Below are 6,460 nucleotides of genomic sequence, written 5' to 3'. Positions count from 1 at the left end.
GGTTCCACTTCACACTATAAGCAATTCCCAGCTTGTACAGGGATATTAAAAAAAAAAATTAGTTAGTGTTCTCCAAAATGCCGTTGTACCCACTGTCCACTTAACCACAGATATGTGGACAAGTGGAATAGGGCAAACGCAATATTACATGACTGTAACAACCCACTGGGTGGGTGTATTGCCTTCAGTGGCACTAACAGCAGCAGCATCTAAGAAAAAGCAGCTTATTCAGAGGAAGGCTATTCTGTGTATAACCGGTTTCATTAAGAGCCATACTGCTGACAACCTCTTAGAAAAACTCAGGGAAGTAATTGCAATGGCTTACCCCCTTGGACTCTCCTCGGGATTTGTGATTTCTGATAATATTACATGACTGTAACAACCCACTGGGTGGGTGTATTGCCTTCAGTTGCACCAACAGCAGCAGCATCTAAGAAAAAGCAGCTTATTCAGAGGAAGGCTATTCTGTGTATAACCGGTTTCATTAAGAGCCATACTGCTGACAACCTCTTAGAAAAACTCAGGGAAGTAATTGCAATGGCTTACCCCCTTGGACTCTCCTCGGGATTTGTGATTTCTGATAACGCCACCAATATTGTGAGAGCATTACAGCTGGGTGAATACCAACATGTCCCATATTTTGCTCACACTATTAACTTTGTGGTGCAAAATTTTTTAAAATATTTTAGGGCCATGCAGGAGATGCTCTCCGTGGCCTGCAAAACTTCTTTTTCACCATTCAGCAAGTGCATGTAGAAGATTGCAGCAACTGCAAGAAATGCTGAAATTGCCTTGCCACCAGCTGAAGCAAGAGGTAATTACGAGGTGGAACTCCACCCTTTATATGCTATCCATAAGCCCAGAAGCACAATGATAACAGATGTTTAGTACAAGACTTTAAAAATCCCTCTGCCCCCTTCCTGTTCAGAGCTTTTGTTTTGTGTGCTGCCACAGACAGCATCTCCTGCATGTCCCTTTCATTTAAAAAAAAAATGCTGGACCACCACAAGAGCTCAACTGGGGCAAGGACTGATGTGAACGAGTCAAATATTCTTTGAAAATGACTCCCCACCTCCCTCCCTCATAAATTTGCTTTGGAATCCAAAACTTAAATGAAATTTACTATGAATCAACCCTTCCTTTCCCTGCCTTCAACTACATACTGTCAAAGCTGGATAGTTGGCTGAGACAAGATCAGTTTAAAATTGAAGCGTGCACGACGCCATCTTGCGAATGGCAGCTAGACTCCATTTTAGAAACAAGAATCTGAAAGACGCCATTTTGCAACCAGCGTCACTTTAAGTTACAACTCACGAGCTAAGAACAGATGGCAATGTTTTTGATAATCTACCAAGGGCAACTAGAAGAACAGCCTCTTGAGAAAAAGTAAATAGAATAGACAATGCACCAGAAACTGTGAGTGCTTTACATGCAAATTGAGAATCCCTGTATGCAGATAAAGTATAGTTGTGGCAATTGTAATATAACCCAGGCATTGATCTACACAATTGAATGTGTCTGAATCCTAAACAGGTTTTAGCCCCACACCCAGACAGAATGGCCCCAGCTTCACAGCTGGAAGTAACACATTTTCATTGCAGTCTGAAACTGTGAGTGACGAGTGATATTTGTGTGTATGTATGTACATATATATATATAAGTCCATCATAGATGGAATCTCATGCTTAAACACCGCACATTCCGCACAATTGAGCTGCTAACATGATGCCCAGTAGCGAATGCACAAATCCTGCATGCGAATGCTGTTTATTAGCATCATGCGATTGCATCTTTCACCATTTCACATACACACATTAATACGAGCGAATGCTTAAGATCCTGTATGAAAACGCTGGTTGTTAGCTTAATGCGCACGCATCTGTCCCCAGTTAACTAGCATCTTCATATCAAACCCCGTACACTCACACATTACATATTCACTTACAAGGTTCCATTAGCATTAAGGTATAAGATTTAAGTTGGTTCAGTTAGTATAAATGCTGTAAAATAAAGATATTTGATAACTAAGGTTTTATACATGCTAAGAAAGCCGTGTTTAGTTTTGTACTGATGCGTACTCTATCCACAGTATTCCGGTGATATCGGTGGGGAGATCGCATCATGCATTCTCGAATTATGGACCGCAGAGACTTCAAGCAACAAAATGTGTTAACTGTTATGATGTTGCAGGGGGCGGGTGGGCAGAGATCACCAGCTGTTAGAGGCTGGGTGAGTCTATTTGAACCAGCCTGTTAAATGCTCTGTAACAGATGCTTCTCCCCTGGGAACCACTGATATCAGCAACAAACTTCTCTATTGTCCTGTCTATTCTGGGGGGTATAAACATGTGTGCTCAAACACTGGGTCTTAGTCTTCATGCTGAATGCTGACGGACGAGGGGTTTCTTGCTGATGCTTAACATCTGGACCAGAGGCGCCGCGTATGTATACTGTACTTGGGTCTGTATAATTCCTTTGCGCTAAATTGTACACAGATCATAGCGTGTAACTGACTGTACTTTTACTTGAATAATACTTTGTGCTTTGGAACCACAGATTACAGGTCTAAGTATTTACTGTATGACTGCATACGCAAATTAGCGTCATCCTTAGAAGGTATAGGCAGGATAGTAGAAGGTATAGGAAGGTGTGTATAGAGGTTCTGATCCAATATCGTCAATACATACTCCATCTCCCTCAGGCCTCTTGATTAATGAAAACATATATGTTTCCTTATGTGCCATTTTGGAAGTTGAACTGCCACGTGTTTGTGTCACCCCACTGCTGCCACTTATCTTAGTCAGCCAGCAAGCTTGGTGCAAATTATGGGCCTAAACTGGATGAAAACAACATTGTAAACTGTTAGGTGGTCAAAATTGACTGGAAACTAGTGGAAATTAATATTATTGAGGTTAATAATACTGTAGGAACAAAAACAGGCCCAAATAATGTGATTTCAGCTGTTTTTATGATTTTTTTGAAAAAATATAGATCCCAAACCGAAACACTGGGGTCGGCGCACATCCCTAGTAACAAGACCTCTCATTGCATAAGTTTATTCAACTTGTACACATACATATAATTAATTGTATGGCCTTTGTACAGATTCTTTTTCCACATAATCCCCTTACTTGTCAAAGCATTTTTTCCAACGTTACACTAAGGCATCTATTCCAGCATTTAAGAAATCACTGTTAAGTGCCTAAAGCCAGGAAATTTCAGGTGCAAAAAATTAAATTAGACTAGATCAAGAAGATGACACTCAGAGATACAGTATATGTTATTTAGGTAAATATTGGAAGTAACAGGTGAGATGGTTAAGGACAAAGCAAATAGAAGATGGTTAGATAAAAATACTACTAGAAGTGCAGCCTAAGTGGCATATTTAACATATGTCGGGGATTGGACGTGATAATTATAATTTATCGCCACTTATCAAGATATTATTCGAATTTACCAATATTCACATGGACTACTTGGCCCTGATAGCCAAAGCAATATTTTTTATGGCGATAGCTATCGGGCCCAAGGTCTGGAATGCAAAGCATTCTGGAACTTGGTAAATTTGACCATTTAGCTGCCCCCATAGAAACCCATAGGGCTTCTTTAGCGATCGATAATATAGACCTTACCAGATATCTTTTTTTTTGCAAAATCCCCTTGGTGCCCCTAAAAACTGTAAATTATGGAGAAAAAATGATAAGAAATGTAATTTATTCATGGAGCGTATGGATAAGAAGGAGCAATAATTGGAAGGCAGTAAGGACTGTTAATGGTGGAAACAAAATGGGAGATAAGGGAGAAGGTTAACACACAAACTGTATGCAGTTTGGATTAATAGATAGTAGTACAAGTTCCAACTTTTACCAACAGGTTAGAGGGTAATATGGGTATTGAAAATAAATGACGGCATTACCTACTAGCTTTAAATGGGTGTGATAGAATGTTAGTGTATTGTAAAGATTAATATAAAACTAGTAAATGTACCCAGGTCACCTCAGTGTCTGCACCCTGCCCTGCTCTCCTCTATCCGCTGTCTTGCCCCACACGCTGTCCCATCCCACCCCCCTTTTTGCCTGCAGCTCTGTCCCACTCCACCCCCTGCTCTTGCCCCTCTCTGTCAGCTGTTATCCCGCCCTCCTCTCTGGCTTCTCCTCTGTTGTGGGTTCAACAAGTGGCTGGAAACATTCTTTAGAGATTCTTGTCCATGCTGATATGATAGCATCACGCAGCTACTGCAAATTTGTGCAATTCTCCCATCCCCATCACAAAAGTACTCTGTGGCACAGGTTCTCAAACTCAGTCCTCAGGATCCCAAACAGTGCATGTTTTCCAGGTCTCCTCACAGAATCACTAGTGAAATAAATAGCTGCACCCGTGGATCTTTTAAAATGTGTCAGTGAGTAATGACTACACCTGTGCACCTGCTGGGTGACCTGAAAAATGTGAACTGTGTGTGGTCCTGTGGACCGAGTTTGAGAACCACTGCTCTATGGGATCGAAATACGGTGTTTGCAGGGCTCATAGGAGTACACTGAACTCATTATCACATGGAAGCAGCCTGAGCATTAGGACATGGTGCATTATCCTGCTGGAAGTAGCCATTAGAATACGGGTAGACTATAGCCATAAAGAGATGCACATGGTCAGTAACAATACTCAGGTGCGCTGTGTCATTTAAACAATGCTCAGAAGTTGCCTAATGTTTGCCAAGAAAACATTCCCCGCTCATTACACCACCACAACCAGCCTGATCCTTTCACACAAAACAGGATGGATCTATGTTGTGCATTTCAAATTATGACACAACCATCTGCATTGCAGCAGAAATTTCATATTAGACCAGTCAATGTTTTTACACTTGTCAGCTGTCCAGTTTAGCGAGTTTGTGCCCAGTGTAGCATTTGTTTCCTGTTCTTAGATGATAGGATTGGAACCTAGTGTCATCTTAACCTACCGTAGCCCGTCCATTTCAAGGGTTGACATGCTGTAGGAGATACTTTTGTGTTTACCACTCTTGAAATACATGGTTATTGAAGTTACTGTCACTTTCCTGTCAGCTTGAACTAGACTGGACATTGTTCTCCGGCTTCTCTCATTAATAGGGCATTATTGCCAACAAAACGTCTGCTCACTGGAGGAAATTCAATTGTTTATAAGGTGACTATATTTTTAGGGTGCCCGACGGAGACATTTTATTTGTTGCTCTGTTCGGGCGTGATAGCCGCAAATGCCGGCATTTCTGCTCGCACCCTCAGGAGGGTGCGAGCAGAAATGTGCGATAAACTCGTGGTTAGGGAGCCCAAACTTTGATTAGTGCATACCATATGGAGAAGCAGTCAGTGCACGGACCGGACTCCATGCCACTATAATATTGGATTTGGTATTGTACTATAAACTTAATCTAGGAACTCCGTGTCCAGATAAAGATTGACCCTCACATTTAACAGGTATCATGTGGCCATGCACAACGATAATGTGTGTAGGAACTGCATTTTCTTTTGCAAAATAATCCACATAGATGCAAGAACTGCAACTGGTGAATGCTTCCTTTGTTCTTTAATTTTGGATATGCTTATGAATTTGCACTCCAAAAAAGGATATGCTTTTTCTACTTCATGATACACTATTTATTGTACATTTACTGTGTATGTTCTGCTACAATATCATATAAATTTTGTTTGATGAATAATTGATACTATACGATTTATACTAGTTATTGTGAGTATTATTGATACTCAAATTTGTGAGATGTTGATTCTGATCTGAGCAATAGAATTTATGCAATACTTTGGAGATACATTGTTATCATTATAAATTGTTACACGTTTGTATATATACTGTACCTGCAATATTGTTAAAATCAACAGTCTATGTGTAACAAATAAGGTATGCTCATGCATGACCTTTTTTTGAACACTATAATATTAATAATAAAATGGACTATCTATCCTAATAGTCCTATATTTATCTTATTATTTATCTATTTTTGCTCTGACCTGGTGCTGGTGCGATTACTACCTTTCCCTATGATATAGACCTACAGCCATACATTACTTTATTTGCCCAATCCCATCTGATCTTGGAAGCCAAACAGTAATAGGCCTGGTTAGTATCGGAAGGGAGACCTCTGGGGAATACCAGGTGCTGTAGGTTTAAAGAGGAATCTTAGGACTTGAAACGCACAGGGCAGAGCATCTTTTGAAAATATTCAATTGTACGACTATTATATTATTATAGTGTCACAATCAAATCTTAACAACTAAATCATAACCAGTGGTATGCTAATGCTAATAATATTTCACCAAAAGATCTCATTTTGCTAAATGAAAGCCTACTATAACAAGTGATCAATTATATCACTTGTTAAAATTTGACTATTGTGTGTGGTACCTTATAATTTTAGTATTATATAATAGTTATTTTTTTTTATATACACTTAATTACACAACTAAGAGTGC

The 6,460-nt window shown here is 39.8% G+C and overlaps 1 pseudogene; it reads left to right on the top strand.

Annotated features, from left to right (window-relative positions):
- Positions 1–6,037: 6,037 nt before the first annotated feature.
- On the top strand, positions 6,038–6,155 carry LOC148527242 (5S ribosomal RNA; annotated as a pseudogene).
- The last annotated feature ends 305 nt before the right edge of the window (positions 6,156–6,460 follow it).

This window comes from Taudactylus pleione, unplaced genomic scaffold (assembly GCF_031769625.1).
Source record: "Taudactylus pleione unplaced genomic scaffold, aTauple2 ptg000090l, whole genome shotgun sequence".
Classification (NCBI taxonomy): Eukaryota; Metazoa; Chordata; class Amphibia; order Anura; family Myobatrachidae; genus Taudactylus; species Taudactylus pleione.
The sequence above is the reverse complement of the archived record's forward strand: the minus strand, read 5'-3'. Positions and strand labels throughout refer to the sequence as shown.